Raw genomic sequence first — 21,072 nt, 5'->3', positions numbered from 1 at the left:
CTCTGGTACCCAGGCCCAAGACTACTTTGAATTCCTACTTTACTTTTATCTGGTGCCTTCTACTTGTGACTCCAGGCACTAAGATAAGTCACTAATCCTCTTTGTCCTTTGGAACTTAAGGGTCTGTCTCTCCTTTTCGGGGCCTCATAATGGCTGCCGGTGGCTTGATGCTATTGCATCTCTTCTAATAAAACTCTCCTGGAGGGTCATTTGTCTTGACTCCCTTTCTACCAAACCACCTAAGAGATCTTTATGATTTTGTCAACACCAGGAATTACTGGCAACTTGGCATGGTGAACTTGAAGCTCCCTGCATGGCGGTGGCAGCAACATCGGCTGCAGGAAAGCCCAGTTCCAAGGACGGCTGTATGCTCTGTGTGCTAGCTCCACAGTTTTTAATGTTTTTAATTCTGCTTGGGTAGGAAGCAGCCACGGGGCTACAGGTACCATGGCTGTTCACTTGGTCAGCCTAGGAGCATCACTGTTATCCTTTCAGCAGGAAGCCAGGGCAAGGTCTCTGATGGAGAGCTGCATACACTGAGCTTGGTAAGCAGCATTCAAGGAGTCTAACTCTAGGACCAGAAAAATCACATACTTTTCTTGTCTTCAGGACAAAGTCATCCTGGCCTAATTTGGGTGTTTTGTTAGTTGTGCAGATTTAGGAACTGGGATGCAAGCCTTTTTCGTAAATAAGGTTTTCACAGAGAAGCAGAAAGACTGTTGAAGCATCCCTACCATGCTGAGTCCAAAGACTATTCCAAACTCGTTTTCAGATGGATTTTTCTACCAAAGGATTCATTTTCTGACAGCGTCACTGACAAGCTTGATCTTGAGAATATTAAACCAAGGTAACCTGTTTGCTTTTTTTCCTCCTTTTTTCCCCCTAATGTTTTCAAGTAAGGTTTAAAAGTAGAATTCATTCCGAGTGAAGCAAATGCATTGGAGCGCTTTTCAAATCAATAGGCGGCTTGATTCTCCATATTGCTAAACATTACGCCCCTCTAAATTCTCATCAGAGGCAACATGGAAATTAATGAGACCTTTAGGTTAGCCTTTCAAGCTCGGCCTTATTTTATAGCTTTACCTTGCCTTTTTGACATCATGATCCCGCCTGGCCACCAGCAGCATTTCACGTCGCGGTGCACTTTAATTTTGCTGTTTTGTTAGTCTTCCTTGGAAACTGGCAGCTTATTAATCTCAATAACAGAGCTGCTCAATAGGCAAGCTTACCAGTGAGAAGCTAGGTTATGTCTTCTTGTTCTCCCTACCTTCATCAAATGGAGGCAAGGGGGCTGGTTCCTGGATAAGAGGCTAAGAGGGGTGGGTAGAGAGAAAGCCAATGTGGTGGGGGGGAGCATCTCATGCCCCACATCTCTTTCTGACAATAGGCAGGAAAATAAAGAGCACCCCATCTAATCCACTGCTCTGCAATTTATGGCTTGTGGTGTTAAACACACTCAGACCCATTAATAAGAAAATAAATAAGGTGTCGTGGCATGCGTGCAAATTACAAGGTGCATTAAGGAAGGCGCAAGCATTACATCTTACTCAAGACCCCTCTAGCCTACTTTTGGCATGCTTTGCAAACTTTGAAAGCAGAGGTATCCAAGGAGAAGCTGTCATTTTAAAATTTAGCCCCTTCTGTAAAATTTTAAAAGTGCTAAGTTGATTAACGCTTTGAAGACTTGAACTCCTTGCTTGCGTGAACTCCTTGCCAGGGCGAAGCCTACGGGTACAAAGAACTTTTTCTAAAAAAATCTGTCCCTCTATAGCTCATGCCTTGGGGACCCAATTAAGGATGGAGGCCACCTCGTGGTCATGCCATGGAAGAGCAAGACTCTGCCCCGAGTCTGTGTAAATACTGAAGACTCTTGGGTTAAGTTCACCGTTGAAAAAAACCTAAATGTTTCCATCTCTCTCTCTGAGCTCTTTCACCCACTCAGCTAATATCAACTGTCCACTCCCTTGGGGCGTTTCCTGCCGTCTCCCCCTGGGGTGTTTGATCTGGCTCAGATAGACAAAGAGTAGTGCAACCACAAGTCTTCTTTTCTAATTCGGACTCCTTGAAGGCACAGGAGGACGTATGGTTCTCCCAGGCAGGGGAAATGGGCTCCGCAACTTTTTTGAGGGTTCCTTTGATTTATTAGCCTTAGCTCCACTTGCCTCTGTGAGTTGGACTCTTGTGTCCTTAGGATCGTAATCCATCACCAGGTACTGGCCCATCACGCCCAACTGGAGCTGTGTGGACTCTTGCGTAGTATGAGTGTATTTAGGAAACTCTCCTCAGGTAGCTTCATTGCCTCCAAGGCCACCGATCAATTTGGAGTTCTTCTCACAGTCCTGTTTGTGAATTATCAAAGTGCTAAACACAGAGGTTCACCCTTGAACTTGTTAGGTATTTTTTAATCACTCAGAGGAGCATTCCTAGCTCATAGTAACTAATCAGAAGACAGCAAACACCCTCTCCAGGTTTCTGTCATCAATATTTTAATCATGCATGCATAAATATAATTTATTAAATTACTTGAGTGACTATCAGAAATCCTGCCAACTTCTTGTATGACTTTTTCATTTCCCATCAGCCTAGCTGCCCCTTACTGTTCCTGGGTGCACACAGTGAGGGCATGGGAGACTCATTTAAGCATTCGATGGGACTTTAAGGAAAGTCGTTCTGCCTCTAGCCCCGCCCTCTCCACCTCAGTAAAATAGAAGGAGAAGCATCAAGTCTCTCGAGAATGAGTGCTATGTGTTCTGGGCACTATGGTCCTCAGGTTAGGAGATCTTCCTTCTTGGTGTGTCCCACAGCACGATGCTGAAGGCACCAAGTTCAGCCTTCCAGCTTCTACACCACAGTCCTCCTGAAAAGAATAATGAACCTGCTGAAATGCTTCGTGCTTCCAAACCACTGGATGATTTGGGGGCTCTTTTTTTCGGACAGACTCCTGTCTGAAATGTCTCCTTTGTGCTGAGCACTGGCTTAGGTGCTTTCCATCATTCGCCTGAGACAAAGCTCCGCGGGGCAGATGTCCTTGTCTCCTGTCAGCATATCAGGCAAATGAAATGTGAGGTGCAAGGTCTAGGGAAAAGAGACAAGGTCCTTGGCAGACTTGAGCTCAAGTACTTACACTTGGATATTAGATGTCTGCCTTAGCCTGGCTCGTCTGTGTTTCTGAACATAGTGCTTAGAGAACCCCACTTGCTGGCATCCTTCCAGGGCCTGTGAGCTATATAGTATAGTTTAGAGACCTCATTGAAGAAAGGCTCTTCTTCCTAGACATTTGTTTGCTTTGTTTCTCTATGACAGGGTCTCATTCTGTAGGCGAAACTGGCCTGAAACTTTGTTTTCCAGGGTGCTGCAATTACAACGTGGCTCACTACCCCTACCCCTGGCTATTCCTAATTTTCAAGTACACTTTCTTGACAGAAGCCCATGGAACCCAGCTGGGATCACAACTAGCACTGCTGACCTATCTATCCACCAGGCTTAGAGAACAGACCACCGTGATTTGCTAGGCAGACCCATATGCCCACACAGGGCCTGATCTGGAAACGATAGCTAGCACATATAGTCAAATGTCACACCAATAAGAGAATGTAAAAGAGAAAGTGACAGACAAAAACTCCAGATCAACCCAAATCAAACTCAGCACTACCAAGCAATCTTCTCTTATAGCCGGAGTGTAATTATTTTCTCCTCTGGGTAAAGAGTATAGTGGCCAGGGTAGGAGGTGGAGGAATTTCAGGGCACTGAGTTGTCTTGCTTGCCTGGGCACAGAAGGAGGTTTGCAACTGAGTCCAATGAAAGAGAAAGAATAAGTTCCACTGACTGACTCCCTCCCGCCCACTTCGGATTCATCACCCTCTCTGGTTCACTTCTCAAACGTCGCATGACTTTACCTTTGAGTTCACTGTGGCTACTTAATGCATTTTAACTTTTATTAGTCTCCTGATGTCTCTTTTAAGCTATCATCGTCTTTCCTGCAAAAGTGCTTGGATTCCACATTTTCTAATTAAAACATGCTAACTTCTTGTCTTCCTAACCAGTGCTCTTTATGAGGGCTCATGATGAGAAAGTTAACTCAAAACATCTTGATGCACTTCCTAACTCCTGAAAATGGCAGAAGAAGTGGTTTTTGCCTATGGGAAGTTGCATTACTTTGAAGAATTCTTGGTTTTGCTTTTTAATAAAACCATAAATGGAAACCATTTAACTCCATGCTTCAAGCTCATGATATTCTTGGTAATGTGTTTGATCTTGCTTGTGAAAATCTTGAGTAGGATGTTTTGCAGAGAGCAGTCAGCTCCCTAATGGATCATAATAGATGCAACATCAAAATAGTTCTATGTTTAATTAGATAAAAACTCTCATCATAAAATGCAATGTGGCCTAATGTTACCAGTGGCGTTCCTTAGTGCTTACTTCCCTGTGAATTAATTCAGAATGATTAGAAATGGGAAGGCTAAGTGTAGTAGGGAGAAGACAGCGAGCACACTTAAACCCCTCAAGAATTTCAAGGTGATAGTTGGTGTGGCGGTGACATAGGTGGGCAAAACGAAACAGGGGGATGGTCCCACTCAGTCTGTGCCTGAGTCACTTGGATCTCTTAATCCCTTTGCATTTAGAAATATAAGTATTTCTAAAAATAGAAATATAAAAACAAGACGGGGTCTTCTTCATGGACAGTTTCAAAATTAAATGTTGTTCCATTCTGGGGAAAGGGTGAAGTTCTTCATGGAGCTAAAGCCAACAGACTGTTTTAAACCAAAGGGGGAACAGAGACAGAGATTGGAACAGAAGTGAGAATGGGTGTAGGATTGGAGATGGGGATGAAGATGGAGAAGAGGACAAGAATGGAGATGGGGATGATGATGGAGAAGAGGATGGGAATGGAGATGAGATGATGGAGAAGAGGATGGGAATGGAGGTGGAATAAAATTGTGGAAGAACGTGAAGATAGAAATGAGAACTGGGATAAGTATGGGAATGGGAATGGAGGTGGGAATTGACAAAACAAGGGTGGAGATGAAGATGTGGATGTAGATAAGATGGGGTGGGGATGGGGATAAAAAAAAACTCACTATTTCCTACTTTATGGTGGACCTAGGCTCCTATTTATCACACAGATTTTTTTTATCTCTACTTTCTTTGCAAGAGAAAGGTCAAGAATTTAAAGCAAAAAAGGAAAGCATGGTCACAACAAATTTTCAGTTGCTTTATTACAAAATGTAGATATTCTTTTAGTAAAAAATATTCAATTATTGGAAAGATAGGAAGTGCATAAAAGTAATCTCTGCTTCTCAATTTCTATTTCCAAGAAAATACCACTTGAAGGCTTATTACTTCAAGCTTCCAAAGATGTTTATGAATGTCTAAGCATATATTTTAATAGAAATGGAACCATATACATTCCACTTAGTAAGTTTCATTTTAACTTAATGAGATATTGTGGAAATCTTTTCAGGTAATTTCATGTAGACCTACTTCATCCCCTTTTTTAAGGTCTCTGTAATGTCCCATAATGCCATAATTTATTTAACCAATGTCTTCTTGATAGACACTTAGATTGCTTTCAGCTTTGTGCTATTATAAACATAACTGCAATGAAGAGTCTTGTGTATGTACCTTTCTTTGCATACTTATATGATTATGTTCAAAAGTTAAATTCCAGGAACTGAAATTGCTAGATCAAAGGGTATGTATAATATGCATTCTGAAGTTCAGTAGACTATGCCAAATTGTGCCCATCTCAATTCAGATGTTATGATCTCTCTCTCTCTCTCTCTCTAATGACCTATTTCTCTGATGGGCTGAAAATAAGAATCCCCAAATTTATAGAGTTAAGATACAGGGAGGAGAGAGGGTTGTTGATTTGTTTTTCCTGAGGGAATATACCTCCCATCTCTATGTTTTTGTTTTAGGTTTTTAGTGGGGCAAATTGAACACAGGGCCTCTACTTGCTAGGTAAGCTCTCTGTCATGCCCAGCCCATGACACCCCTCCTTACGTTCCATGCAAAGCACACAGAGGCCCTGTTGAGGCAAAGTCTGACTTGGGGTCTTCCCTTAGGGCTAAGCCTTTCGTAGCAGCTCTCCTGCAGGACGGCGGCTCCTGTGGATCCACGCACACCTTTGCTGCCTCCTGTTTTCTCACTTATAATTTGACCGTGTTTTCAATTTGCCCCTCTCCTCATCTGCAGTCCCCTCTCTACCTGAGAGGGCTACTGTGAGAACATCTCAGAGAGCTGACTTAGTCTAGTTTCTACAACCCTGAGACAAATTCCCGGTACAGCAGTGTGACTGTTGAAGCCGTTGCAGGAGAGCACGTGATCAAGGTCTTGACAATCCAGTAAAAAAAGATGGCCTCTTAAGTGGGATAGGAATGTGTGGGCTGGAGCCAAACTTATATAGTTATTTTGTCTGAAACTCTGATTTTTATGCTAAGTAGGTTTTTTTTTTTTAATTCCCCACCTATCATTGGTAATCTCATTGTCAGAGATGTACATAAGACTTAGGCTTAATTCTGCCAACATTTTGGAGGTTCTGTGAGTGACCAAGCATATTAAGGTACACTGGGAGTCAGATGAAAAGCACGTGCCTTCTCTCACTGTGAATTATAGTGTCTGGCTTTCACTTTGATTGGAGAGTGCGGGTCTCCCCACCTAAAAGTCATCTCTGGCCAGAAAAGACAGCATTTGGGAGGGATGGAGCAAGTCTTTGGAGACCGTGCTACAGAGACTTCAAGGCCACATCTGAGGCTCAGACACACTCTGTAGGGCAAGGAGGCTGGCGTGTGGCAGTCAGATTCACTGGGAGGAGAAAGTTCGCTTGACACCTAGAAAGGAAGGAAGTAGTAGAAATATTGCAACTAACAGGAATCCCATATTTGACAGAGGCAGATAGGAGGAAGGAGCAGAAAAGCGAGAAAAAAAAATGAAGACTATAGCAAGGACAAATAAAAAGAAAGCAATGTTTGAAGTAGGCAGTGCGTGGGATTCCTGAGTAATTATCTCTGTAACAGCAATGGCTAACAATTATTTTGAGGGCCTATTCAATGTCAAGCACATGCTAAGCTCCGTTTAATCCCCTCAATATCTCTAAATATTTGCATCGGAGCAAACTAAGATATAACAATACCAAAGGCTGCACAGGTTATAGGCAGGCTCTGAACACCATATATTACCAACAGTTACCCATGAGCCACCGCCCTACTCAGCCTCCCTGAGTCAACAGGTGCCGTCCAAGCCTGCTCCGGACCTGAACTCACTCCCCTTTCCTGGCTCTTCACCTTGCTGCCCTAAAACAACATTGCTTCTTACACAACCGCTTCACCCTCTTGTCTAGCAAAACCTAAGTGTTAGAAAGAACCCCAGTTCAAGTGCAGATCTTTGCGGTGCCAGGAGAGACAGCTTCCCTCCCATCAGACTTGCCTTTAAGTTTTACTTAATTCTGCCACTTGCAAAGAAAATGCCTGCAGGCAGGCACCTGCCTCTTAGTCTAACATTCCCCGCTTCCTGTCAGGTGGCTTTCAATTCACCATGCCTCAGCATGTCCACCGGCATCTTCGTCAAGATTTCCAAGATGGCACTGACAAGCGTTTGGGGTACTTGAGGCAAACACACATGACAATTTTCCTTGACACTTGAATTTTTAAGAAGCCTCGCCCCGGAGTCTAGGAAACCTAGCACTAAAGAAGCCAGTTATCTTTCAAAGAAACCATGTTTCCACCACATCTTCCTTAATACTTGTCTCTCATGGCAGGGGTGCTGCAGGATCCACCTGAAAGTGTATTAAGCACCATGGCCATGTTTACGTGTTGATGCTAAATGATGGTTGCCTTATTTAACGGCACTTTTTTTGTTCCTTGACAACTGAAATGTATGGATCTGTTCAGTGCATTGTCAGTGGGTGTGTGGCTGGCCTATAAACACGGTTCCATGGCACACTTCTACACAGCACTAATTTCTGAGTGTCTAACAGATAGATGTAGGCAGGCAGATGTGTCACAGGGGCTGCTGTAAAACTTAATTAATATCCCTGAAGAGCTCTTATATCATTTTATGAAGAGTGCTACTTAAGAAGAAAATATTATACCTATGGATGCTGCACATATAACAAAATGTGGATAAATATGCTGATGGGTTTTCTTATAGTTCCTTGTGCCTCGAAGGATCGAATGTAAATTCTAATGGAAAAATAAATTGTATTAAAGATAACCATTTTTATGTTAGAGTTTAAAAAAATAAAAAGTGACATTGTCCTAACTGGAATGTTAGAACACTGTACACTTAGGCATGGAGAAGCAAATCTTCAATTCATAAAAAGGAGTAGCAACTTTCCCTTTTTCTTTCACTTCTGCCAGACCCAGATCTAGGATTCATTGATAGCCTTAAAAATTGCTGAGAGTTGGGGGCTGGTGAAACCGTTCAGTCTGAAAAGGACTTGCCCCACAAGCATGAGGTCCTGAGCTTGATCCCCAACACCCATGTACAAAGCTATGGTGTCATTCACTTACCACCCCAATGCTAGGGAGTCAGAAAGAGGTGGATTCCTGGGGCCCCCTGGCCAGCCATGCTAGACTAATCCAGGAGCCACAGGTCCCAGTGAGAGACCTTATCTTATAAAAACAAGATGGATGACTCCTGAGGATCGACACCTGAACTTGACCTCTGGATATCACGTGCATGTGCACACAGGTGTACATGTGTATGAGCATACACATGTGAGTACACACACACACACACACACACACACACACACACACACACATTGTTGTCCTAGTGCATTATTAATGCTGTAACAGAATAGTTGAAATTTGCTAACTTATAATGAATGGAAACGTGTTGGCTTATGGTTCTGGAGGCTGGCAATTCAAGAATGAAGGGGCCAGCATTTGGCAAGGAGCTTTTTTTGCTGCATGATTCCATACCTGTAGTACAGAAAGGAGAGAGAAGAGAGAAATACAGCTCAGGACTCACTGGCTTTAAGCAATCCACTGCCAAGATAAGAAACAAGTTTTGCAATGATTGATCTGTCCATGGAGTTGGAGTCCTCACAGCCCACTCATCTCTTAAGGGACTCCCGATTAATACTCTAATAGTGCCAATAAGTTCAGAATCAGTTGGAAGAGGGGCAAGCATTCAAACCATGGCAGCAGCTAAACAATAATTCAGATAAATCAATTCTGTCCCTTTTTTTTCAGTCCTGAAGGAATCTTAAAAAAAAAAAAAAAATACTCTGCCTATTCTGTTTAACTGTTATAGCTAAATACCCTTTCCTCTTCTCTCCTTCTGTCATTGTTTCCTCTCTTCCCTTCCTTTCTCCCTCCCACCCTTCTTCTATCAAACAGGTCTTGAGTACCAACAAAAAATCTAGCAAATGACTAGTCTTGATTTGTTATGATTTATTTTGAGGGAGGGGGCCTTGTTTTGCTCCTGTCAATGTGTTTTACCATTTCTTCTGATTCCAGTGTATGTTTTTGGAAGGAGGAAAGTCCATTATAGTTTTAATTCTCAAATAAAGAATAGCATATAGTAAGTTTTAAATTGGAAAAAAAAAAAAAAAAAAAAAAGGTGTATGTTCAAGCCAGGCATGGCGGCACACTCCTTTAGTCCCAGCACTCTGTAGACAGAGTAGTAGTAGTAGTAGTAGTAGTAGTAGTAGTAGTAGTAGTAGTAGTAGTTCTGGGCTAGTCAGGGCTAAGCAATGAGACTGTAGCTCATGGAAAAAAAATTACTCATGTGATCAAATAATCAGAGTAATAATTATTATAGAGTACTGGGAAACTTTGATTATTTAGTAGTAAAAGCTTGTGAAGATTTATAGTATTTTCCTAAATTCTGTACAGACCCCGGCAGGCCCTGTGCATGCTGCCTCAGTCTCTGTGAGTTCATAGGAGCTTAACTCGGGCTGATTTAGACGGCCTTGTCTCCTTGTTTCCTCTGGCTCTTACACTCTTCCACCTCTTTTACTACAGGGTTCCCTGAGCCCAGAGGGGAGGGATTTGATGGAGACATCCCTTTTAGGACTTTAGTCTCTCACTCTGCATATTTTCAGGCTGTGGGTTATAAATATGTCCAGACTTTTCCAAGAAGGAGCTAGGAAAAAAGAAAAAAAGTCTACTTCCAATCATGCTCAGAGTAGTAAAACTTGAGGTCGCTACACAGTGTGTAACTTGAAGGTTATAACACAACATACCAGTGCATCTGAGTGATTGAAGATGGCACATAGGTCCAGGTGTACACTGTGTTAACATCTGGAGGACTGTCAACATGATCCCCTTCAGTATCATGGTGAATGAAGCTCTTCTTCCTTAACCAAATCCTTTAAGTACCAAAAAGAAGAAAATATAAAGAAAGGTGTGCAGGGACAGGACTCCTTTGTTATAGGGAGGAGGAAAACAAGAGAGACTTAAAGGAGCCTCTCTGTGGCATAGGGGGACTTTCCAGAGTTGAAAGCTGCTCTGATTCTATCCTTTGGAAAGTGATTTAGATGAGAAAATGCACCATGAGATCTTCATGTTCGCAGAGATACCAAACCTGTGAAGATAAACTGCTCTACAGGTGGGCAGGGACGTGACAGATAAGGAGCAAATGCATTACCAGAACTTCTTACAGACTTCTGGGAAGATTATCTGGGAGTTCCCAGTTACAAACGAGAAGCTGGACCGGAGATTAGGATACGGGGATGTGTGAAAACGTACAATCGTTGCATCGCTGTGGAACAAAGGCAGAGCAGAGCTGTAAAACGCACACCGTCGCTAAGTGGGATCTTAGAAATTAATTTTTAGAAACGCATTATCCCACTATTTTCCAACCCATTGGGTGTCCGCAATAGAAATGGTCAGCACACTCATGCCTGGTGTACCTCAGCAATGGTACGGAGGTTGAAAGTAACCGCTTCAAAAAGAAAAAGAAAAACAATGAATGAGGAGGCTGGTGTGGGAGTTGTCGATAAAGGGCTTGATTTGCAAACAAGAGGCCCTGAGTTTGATCCCCAGGACCAGGTCAACAAAGCAACAAAACAGCAACATTAACAAAAACCAGACGTGATGGCATAGTACTTAGAACCTCAGCAAGTTCCAGTCCTGTGAGGGACCCTGCAATTAACAGTTCCCTAGGAGAGAGAGACTCATTCGCCACCGCCTCAAATGACAGTGTGTGACATGTGCTCATGCTCAGTGATTATCACTTGACTTGACTTCTTACCTGTGGCCTTCATATCAGATTTATGTTTGTAATGGAAATGGACACAACGTGGAGTGTGAAGGAACCAACTTCTGGGCTCCAAGTTTAGATCCATGTTCTTTTACAGCCCTTCCTATGGCTCTGGAATTCCATTTTCTTATCGCCTTTCAGAAGCATCTGAAGCTAGGGAGAGGGGTTGCCTTTCCCAACGCCATGCCACAGCCAGTGGAGCTTGGAGTCGAGCTGTGCCTGGCTCTAAAACAACTAACTCTGCCATAATTTGTGTTTTCCTTCTCCAGACATACCAACTATGAACTATAAAAGATATTAGAAAGCAAGAGAGAGAGAGAGAGAGAGAGAGAGAGAGAGAGAGAGGCCTTGATAACTTGACTGAAGAAATGAGGCAAATTTGTAAGGCAGGTATTAATAACAGAATAGCAGAATATGATGAAAGGGTTCACTCCAGGGATCTGACCGGATGCAGTGGTGATGGGAGAAGTCATCCTGTTCAGAAACTGTATCTAAAGGGTTATGTTCTTCCTTCATCCACCCTGGCGACTGGGGAGCACTCACATAAGTCTGTCTGAAATGGCTGTCTCTGTATGCCCATTGTTTGGTGAATTCAAGGTCAAGTTTGAAATCAAAGTCACAAGCCTTTGTTTTGGCAACGAATGTGTGTATGTTTCTACCAGTGCATGTGCGTGTGTGTGTGTGTGTGTGTGTGTGTGTGTGTGTGTGTGTGTGTGTGTTACAGGACTCCCACCAATTAAGTTGGAGGAAAAAAAGGTTACCAAATTATTTCACAACACCAGAGCCGGGAAAAAGAAGACTCTTTATTTTGTCTGAAAGACTCAGAAATGGTTTTGCTCACAAAACCCCAGTTTTCTCTAGTGACCTCGAGAGACCTTACCTGTCACACTGGATACCAGATGATTCCATGAAGGAGAAAAAAAGTTTTACAATGAAAAATGCTACGTTATATCACAGTGTGACACAATTTAAATATCAAGAGTTGAGGCTTCTATTTAGAAAACGGAAGGCAATAAATTGAGCTGCTAATTATTCCAGCTGTGAGTATTTTTGGTGCAGCTGCAAATTTTGGAGATAAGCAACATAGAGGATTTTCCCATTGTTCATGAAACAAGTGGCACCCTGTCTAAGCTGAAAGGCCCAGAGATGGGAGACCTTGAAAACCTATTTCTTATTGAATCAGCATCTAATCGGAGGGAACTGTGACTGGGAACGGACTTTCAATTACACTAATTGGGTTATTGGTTTCTTGTTGTTTTTGTTTTTGTTTTTTTTTTAAGTCAAGAACTAGCCATTTAAATTATTTCCAAATTTTCACTTTAAAAGCCATAGTTTACTTTTCAGCCCAAATATAAATTCTCAAATGGAAAAGACAAACACTTCAGCCATCTTCCCAGATTGCTTTGCTTCCTCAGAAAATTATTTGGAGGAGCGGACAACACATTGTAGTAATGAGAATTCATCCTTTCGACAAATAATTTAAATGATCCCGGGTCACGAATATGTGACAAAGAACACAGAACACATAAGTTCCTGTCCTCAGGACACTGAATAGCCACATGCTTGACCATTCGCAGACAGGCAGTCTACTGCTAAGCATGCTGTGTGAATAAACTCTCCCAACGTTTAAGATCTCCTCTCAAGTTCATGAAGTAAATAATGCCATGGTCAAGCTTCCAGAGACATCAACTAATTCACCCAAGGTCATATGGTGATAAACATGGTGCCTGACTTCAAACTCTGCCTGTCTGCAAAACCAGCAAGATGACAACTGTCTCCTTGGTATAATCCTATTGCTTTCTAAAATAACACAGTCAGTAGGATTAATAAAGAATATTTAGATGTACAAAGAAGGCTGACCAAATATTTACCAGCCTGTCACTCATGAGTTCACAACTTTGCTTTCTGCTTTTAATGTAGAAACTTGATTTCCTGATCATGTGTATGCTTCATGAGAGTGCCTAAAAGATCACCTGATGTTGCTATCCATCTGACAGCTGTGCACAGCAGCATCCCACAGCATCTTTTTCAGTATCCCTGTCTTTTCCTATCGCAACCTGCATATTCTCTTTTTCTCTTCTCTTGTTCGTCACACCTCATGCCTCTTGCCTCTATCTCTCAGGAACCTAGACATCAAATTTCTCCCGGACCACCACCATCGCTCCCCTATTGGAGACCATAATAATGGTGCCAGGAAGGATCGTGGTTATTTAACCTCTCTCCAGCTAAATGTTTTATTATAACTCCTGAAAACCTAATTACAGTAACTTTGCATGCTACAGTACACTTTACGGCCTGTCTCTTTATTAAACCTACTCCTTTAAAGACAATAAACCCAATGCTTCAAAGGCCATGGCAGGCTAGATGAGACTGAGGAAACCCCCGTGTCCCATTGCACATCTGACCTCCCTCACTGAGCCGCACACCCCTATTCCCGCTGGTTTTCTGCCTCTCTCCTTTTTCTGGCTTTTTGTCAGATTCCAGGCACCTTCTGGACAATATCAAAAATATCTCAGGGATTAATGGGCTGTGTATCAATATTTTCGTCTACTGCTCTGAACGTCCAGGGTTTATTTACTTGGGAAGGGGGGTGTCAATTCTCTCGAGAATGACACTTGACAGCTGTCCTGCCTGAGAAGCAGAGCTGCTTAGGGACATGTGGCACAACACGGAGCCCCTTCACAACCTTCGCCGTGGTTCTAGAAGAGTGTGTACTGCAGCCGTCTTCCTGTGCGGCGGAGAACAGCACACCCTTGCTAGTCGCCGTAAGCTGCTATGCTGCAGTGTGATATGGGAGCAGAGTGAGAGAGGAGGGGAGAGGAAGAAGGCTTGACCTTTGGAGTCGCTGCAGCAGGGTTATTTGTGTAGAACATCTCCGTTTCCAGGCCCTGCTGGGATTTCCCCCTAGGAATAAAGCTAAACCAACAGGAAATCAGGAACCCACCTTTAAGGACCCTACTGGTTTGTTGCCTGCTGGAAAATGGTACTTGGTGTTAAAGGATTTCATGTATTTATTTGTTTCTTGCTTCGGTCGAGTTGGAGGTTAATGACAAAGTTTGCTTGTGATTGATCAGAGTGGTAGGGGAAAGACTGTAAAGAAATCCCTTGTTGGAGCCTCAAACCAGCAGCCTCTAGTTCTGGAAGCTTCCAGATTAGTCAAGCACTCTGTGTATCAGAGAAGTGAAAAAAAAATCACAGCTTTCTAAACTGGCGGACGCTTCTTGCGTGGATGCTACGTCTAGGTTTTTTCATTTGTCAGACTTCCTTTTGAAATCTCTCATGGTTGTTTAATCAGAAAAAAAAAAAAATGTGTGCACCCTTAATTTCCTAAGCCAATTTGAAGCAGAAGCCTGTTCTTCTCAGATTCTTCCTCAAATCCATGTCTTTGCTGTCATGTAACGTGCACGGAAGGATGGCTATTAGGTATGCTTTCTCCATTCTTATTAAATGGTTTTGTTTTCACTTGAAGAAAAGTGATGACATTTACCCACAAGACAGATAGTTTAGAGTGAAGCAATGATAACTGTCCTCTTAGGAAATCACTGAGACCTGGGATCCAGATCTGAGCACACAGACTGAGGGGCTGGTTCCCTCCTGGCCTTCCTGGTGCATCCCGCGCCCCCCCCCCCCAACTATGTCCTACAGACTGAGTGCTCGAATCCAAGCCCGGGTCCCCACATTGCTAGGGAGGGAAAGAAGCATGCAGGCTCCACTTTGATTCTTTTGTGAAACATCAAAGAGCGGTTTTCTGCCGCCCCTTGAAGTGTTAGCAAACTCCAAGGACAGCACTTTGGGGGCCCCTCATGTGCCTTGCCTTTCCAAGGCACAAGTGGCCAATTCTGAGAGCAATTGAGTTGTGCTTGAAAAATGTCAAGTGCATTTGGAAACTACACATTTTTTGCTGACGCCTGGAGTCCTGAGCGGAGCTATTTCCATGACCAACCGCTGGGAAGAAGTTCAGCTGGGGCATCAGAAATGATTCCCCGCCACACACTGAGCAGGCCCCTGAGGGGGAAAAGCTGTCTTAATAGCCGGGTCAGAGAGAAATCAGGAGTTTCAGAGTCTTCCTAGGCCTCCCCACAACCACGTGACCACACCATTACCTTGTGGCTCTTGTTTCTTTTTACTGTATTTTACTCAATTTTATTTTGTTTTCACTCATCAAAGTTCTTATATTTTTCAACTAAAAAAAAAAAATTCAGAAAAGTTTGGGAAGAACAGTCAATGAAATGATAGCCATCTGATGCCTAGCTGCCATGGGGCCAAGTGTGTCTTTCCTGTCCATAGAGGGAAAGACACCAGTCTTCACACTGAATCATTTAGAAGTTGAAACTTTACCCACAAGGCAACTGCCATCAAAACCCACACTTTAAACAATAGATCTATTCACAATCTAGTGTATTCTGTGTCGACTGAACATATTTGGAAGTTGTAAACAAGATTAGAACTTCTTAATCTTCAATGTGTTTTTAGATTACCCAAGACACAGCCAACACCTTCCTCCAGCCGTGGGCAGGGAGTGGGGTGAGCCCAGGAATTTTTAATAGAGCATTCAAGTGATGCTAACTTGGGTATCTGTAGAAAAGAATCTGAAGACCATCTCTTTCTTAGTGGTTTTCCTTTCCTTTTTATTAATTGTCTTAGATTACCATACAAAGAAATGGGTCTCTTCACGAAGACCATTTCTTTATCAGTTTGAGGAGGGGTTGCTAAACTTTATCATCTACAGATTTGTATCACCAGGATATGGATATATTTTAAGGGAAACGGAATTCTCCATAGCTTTGGTATTTTTCCTTGGTCATTTTTGAACACCAGAAACTGAAAAGGGGTGAGAACTACTGGATTCCATTTAGCCATCATCACCATAGACAACACGGTACCACCGAGCAGCCCAGAAAGCATAGAGTGTGGGGTTGATTCGCTCCCCAAAGTCTACGGGTCCTGTTTGTGGTGGAGCATTGGGTCTTGTATGCAGAAATGCACACGCTCACCTACTGCACATAGCTAAACATGTAAGCCTCTTCTAAGATTATAGAAGGAGCCTTAATTTTCAAATATAAAATGTTCACAAAGCTGTACTTATAGCATCTGTAATTTTGACCTTGGGAAATATCATATGCCATTCATTGAACAAAAATGTGTGACCACTGTGGCACAGGCTGTATTCTAGATGATAAGTCATAGAAGTAAATAAATGTGGTAAGTACCTCATTACTTTACACTTCGCTAGCAATTCAGTCCTGGTGATGGACACAGACAAGAAATCATGCACATGTGTATACATGTATGTGCATGTCATAAAGAAAACAAGGGCACCTGTCATGGTGAGAGAGTCGTAGAGAATGAAGGAGGCTTGGGGAAGATCTCTGAGAAAATGATATTAAAGCAGAAAGCTGAACAACGTGAAGGGAGAAGTATACACATATTTCCAAGCAGCAGGGATGTGCAGCACAAAAGCCCTGAGGCAGAAGTTGAAGTCTGATAAAGAACAGCTAAAGTACAATAGGACAGACAAGAGGAGAGGAGAGGAGGGGGGAGGGGGAGGGGAGGGGAGTGCCACAAGATTCGGTGCCACAGTCAGGCCACATAGGGTGTTCTAGACCCTGGAAAGTGTCATTCTAACAGTATTGGAAGGCTTTATTTAGGGGTTGCAGGAAGAAGAACAGGAAGTGTGGGAAATAGACTGTGTTGTCAAAGGAGATTTTATAAAGAAATATTAGAAGTTCATAAAGAAATTTCTGTGAGGCGTGATAGTCATATCCTTCTACTTTTTCTTTAAAATAAGCATATTCAAAATAGCATTACATCCAACTTAAACTTCTCAACCTTCACCTTATTATTCTCACATGGCTAAGACACCCCCATTTTTGATTTATGTAGTCTGTTCTTGAATATGACTGATGTCTAGGCACTAGTGTTTAGACTCTGAAGGTGCTGAGAGTAGTGTCTGCCAGCGTTGAGTGCACAGGGGGGTCACATGCTGGTTGGAGGAAGACTTGTTAAAAATAATAGATTAGGCATCACCCCCAAATGTATGATGAGACTCGTGGATGCACTGAGTGATAGACTGAGTATTTGAATTGGTTTCCTAGATAGGTGGTTGGAAGGTGAGGAGGGGTTAGGGTAGGACAGGCTGGGTGGGAGAGACCACAGAGAACCAGTTCCAAGAGGGTTTCAGCCTGGGAAGATGGCTTGGTGGGTAAGAGCACTTGCTCTGCAGGCCTGGGGACCTGAGTTCAGATTCCCCGGCATCCATGTAAGAAGTCCAGTTTGACCACGTCGGTACCTGTAACCCCAGGACTGTAGAGTGAAGAGGTGGAAAGATCTCTGGGCCTTGGTGGCCACCAGCAAAGCTCCATGTTCGGTAAAGGAATGTCCTAAGGGAGTAAGGTGTAGGGTGATAGAATAGAATACCCAACATCCTCTTGTCCTCTTCAGATCTCCCTTCCTTACACACACACAAATACACTATAAACCATCTCTGTCTCTGTCTCTGTCTCTGTCTCTTTCTCTCTCTCTCTCTCTCTCTCTCTCTCTCTCTCTCTCTCTCTCTCTCTCTCACACACACACACACACACAAATACACTATAAACCATCTCTGTCTCTGTCTCTGTCTCTGTCTCTCTCTCTCTCTCTCTCTCTCTCTCTCACACACACACACACACACACACACACACACACACACACACACACAAATAATAATGCTTTTCATTCCATCTCCAAATGTACAGCAACATGAACAGTGCCGTTACAGGGCTGGAGAAATATCTCAATGACTGCTCTTCCAGAGGACTCAGGTTTGAGTGTCAGCACCCATATGTCAGCTCATAACCATCTTTAACTCCAGTTCCAGGGGATCTGATACCCTCTCTGACCTCTAAAGACACCAGGCATGCAAGTGCTGCACAGACATGCAGCAAAACACTCATACATAGATGACTTTTTTTAAAACACACACACACACACACACACACACACACACACACTCACACCAACAACAAAACAGTGTTGTTATTATGATGTAGTTTCTAGTGTGGGCTGAAATGACCAGGGCATGGGAGACCTTTTGTCCTCTTATGTGTTGTTGGAAGGCCAGGTAAGCCAGGAGACTGTGACCTTTGTAGCTAGAGGGGGGGGGGGGGGGAAAGATTTTTCTATTTCTTTTTTGGGTTTTTTGTTTTTGTTTTTATTTTTGTTTGTTTGTTTGTTTGTTTTGAGACAGGATTTCTCTGTGTAGCTTTGGAGCCTGTCCTGGATCTCACTCTGTAGGCCAGACTGGCTTTGAACTCAGAGAGATCCGCCTGGCTCTGCCTCCCGAGTGCTGGGATTAAAGGCGTGTGCCACCACCGCCCAGTGGGAAAGATTTTTCAGAAACACATTGATGAGATTCTTTAGGACCTGAGATGAGGGAAGAGAAAGAGGTTTAAATGACTGCAGTGCAAAGAAAGACACAGGGCAGGGTGGGAGTGCTGGAGGAAAACAGTCTAAATATGGTTGTGGCATACCATGTGGAAGACAAGAAGTCTGATACACAGTAGGGTCATGGGTCCATACCTGAGGAACAAGTTGAGCTAACTATGCAGACCTGTCAGCGATGGCTGAAACAATGAGAATGGTCAGGTCACTTGAGGGCATGAGAGCCGGGACTCATATACTTTTCTGAATACTCATTAATGTCTCCTTACTTGTGGAGAATGGTCCAAGAAATAAAGTTGATGGGATCCTCAGTCAAGTGCCAGGGCTTCCACACTATCTTGCTTTTTGCTGGGTGTTCCCACTGCTTAAGAGGAGCTGGGTTAGTACTGAACAAGTTGGGAAATTCTTGAAATGTATGTTCCGCGACTGTCAAGCTTTAAAGGAAAACTTGGATTCTGAGCTCTTTCTGTTACTCCAAAGATTCCTTAGTAACAGCTAGTCATTAAGAGCAGCTACCATGAAACTCTCTAGACGAAGTGCTTTTCTTAAATGGCCTTGTGTGGTTGGTGCAGCAACCACACATGCAGCATCTGTGATTGTACTGCCCCATGATAGTGATGCTCAAGAATAGGGCTGGGTAGCCAGTGTGAGCTAACTTGTCCATGAAGAGCACTGCAAGGACCCAGTGCAGGCCTTTCTTGCTCCCTTAAACACCATATCTAGGGTCTCCTCTTCAAAAGACTATTAGTTGATCCCATTAGAAAAGAGCTGACTGGGACCAGTGCAGTGGATTAGTGTAATGGTTCTCAACCTGTGTGTCATGACCCCTTGAGGAGTCATATATCAGATAACTTGCATATTAGATATTTATATTACAATTCATAATAGTGGAAAAATTACAGTTATGAAGTAGCAATTAAATAATTCTATGGTTGGGGATCACTACAGCATGAGAAACTGTATGAAAGGGTCGCAACCTTAGGAAGGTTGAGAACCCCTGGATTAGTGACTAAAGGTACTTGCTACCAAACCTAATAGCCTGAGCTTGATCCCCAGGACCCTACAGCAAAAGGAAAGACCCAATGACCCAACTGCCACATTCCACATGTTGTCCTCTGCCCTCCACACATACACCATGGCGTGTTCTCTCTCTCTCTCTCTCTCTCTCTCTCTCTCTCTCTCTCTCTCTCTCTCTCTTTCTCTCTCTCTCTCTCTCTCTCTCTCGAATGTTTTTAAAAGAGCTAGTATGTGTGTATGTGTGTGTGTGTGTGTGTGTGTGTGTGTGTGTGTGTGTAATGTTCTAAAAAGAGCTACTGGCAAGAAATATGAAGCTTTATTTATGGAATTAAATGTGCATGCTTTATCAAGATCATTGAATATATTTATAGCACAAATAAGATCTAAATATCGGTTGTTTGCTTTAATGTTAGTTATAATACTTGTTTTGCTAATCAGACACATTTCTGACATGATTCTCAGTCATACCAGATTCACTTGATGTATATAAAAGATCCAAATACTTTAAATATTTTTCTATATGTAGCCAAGATACAAATATTGATAATGACAGTGATCTTGCCTTTAGATATCTCTGGAAAAGCCTGATAGTCCTCAGGAGGAAGGGCAGTGTGGTATAGTAGGTCTTGCTAGAACTCTGGGCAAATAACTGAGAGAGGCAAACTGTAGCTTGAACACTATCTTACTGCTATTACTGTGCTAAAACACCAGGACCAAGGCAACTTATAAAAGAAGACATGTAAGTGGGCTTATGGTTCCTGAGAGTTGAGTTCATCATGTTGAAGCAGTATGGCAGCAAGCCACAGACATGTTGGCTGGAACTGCTGAGAGCTCATATCTTGATCAACAAGTAGGAGGTAGAGAGAGAGAGAACACTGAGAAACCTCAAAGCCCCTGTGACACACCTTCTCTAACAAGGCCACACCTCCTAGTCTTTCCCAAACAGTTCCACCAATTGAGGATCAAGTCTTCAAACATATGAGTCCATGGGGGCCATTCTCACTCAAACCACCACAAGTCCTGGGTCCTATTCCTACTCTCCAACTCCTGCCACTTAGGAGGCAGAGTCAAGTGTATCTCTGTGAGTTCAAGGCTATCCTGGTCTACATAGTGAGTTCCAGGACAGTCGGGGCTACATAGAGAGACCCTGTATCAAAAAATAAAAATGTATCTACAGAAAGTGTGAGGAAAAAGAAAATGCCTGTCTTGACATTTTTGCATCTTAGAATTGCAGCAAATAAAACTACGAAATGATGGGAGGACTCCAGCCACTCACGTGTGCACGCATGCATTCATTAACTAAAGTCTCCCTTGGATGTTGGGATCTTAATTGGGGACTAGAAACATGAGGATGAGCTAGGTCCAAAGCGAGGTACAGCCCCTGCCCTGAGCAGCCAAACTCTAGAATCTGATTAGCCATCCGTA

General features: G+C 43.0%; 1 protein-coding gene across 16 annotated transcripts in view; it reads left to right on the top strand.

Annotated features, from left to right (window-relative positions):
• The window catches only part of Tenm2 (teneurin transmembrane protein 2), a 1,236,692-nt gene that overhangs the window by 944,954 nt on the left and 270,666 nt on the right, over nt 1-21,072 (top strand). The gene's annotated exons all lie outside the window — the stretch shown is intronic.

This window comes from Peromyscus leucopus, chromosome 8b, assembly GCF_004664715.2.
Source record: "Peromyscus leucopus breed LL Stock chromosome 8b, UCI_PerLeu_2.1, whole genome shotgun sequence".
Lineage (NCBI taxonomy): Eukaryota > Metazoa > Chordata > Mammalia > Rodentia > Cricetidae > Peromyscus > Peromyscus leucopus.
The sequence above is the reverse complement of the archived record's forward strand: the minus strand, read 5'-3'. Positions and strand labels throughout refer to the sequence as shown.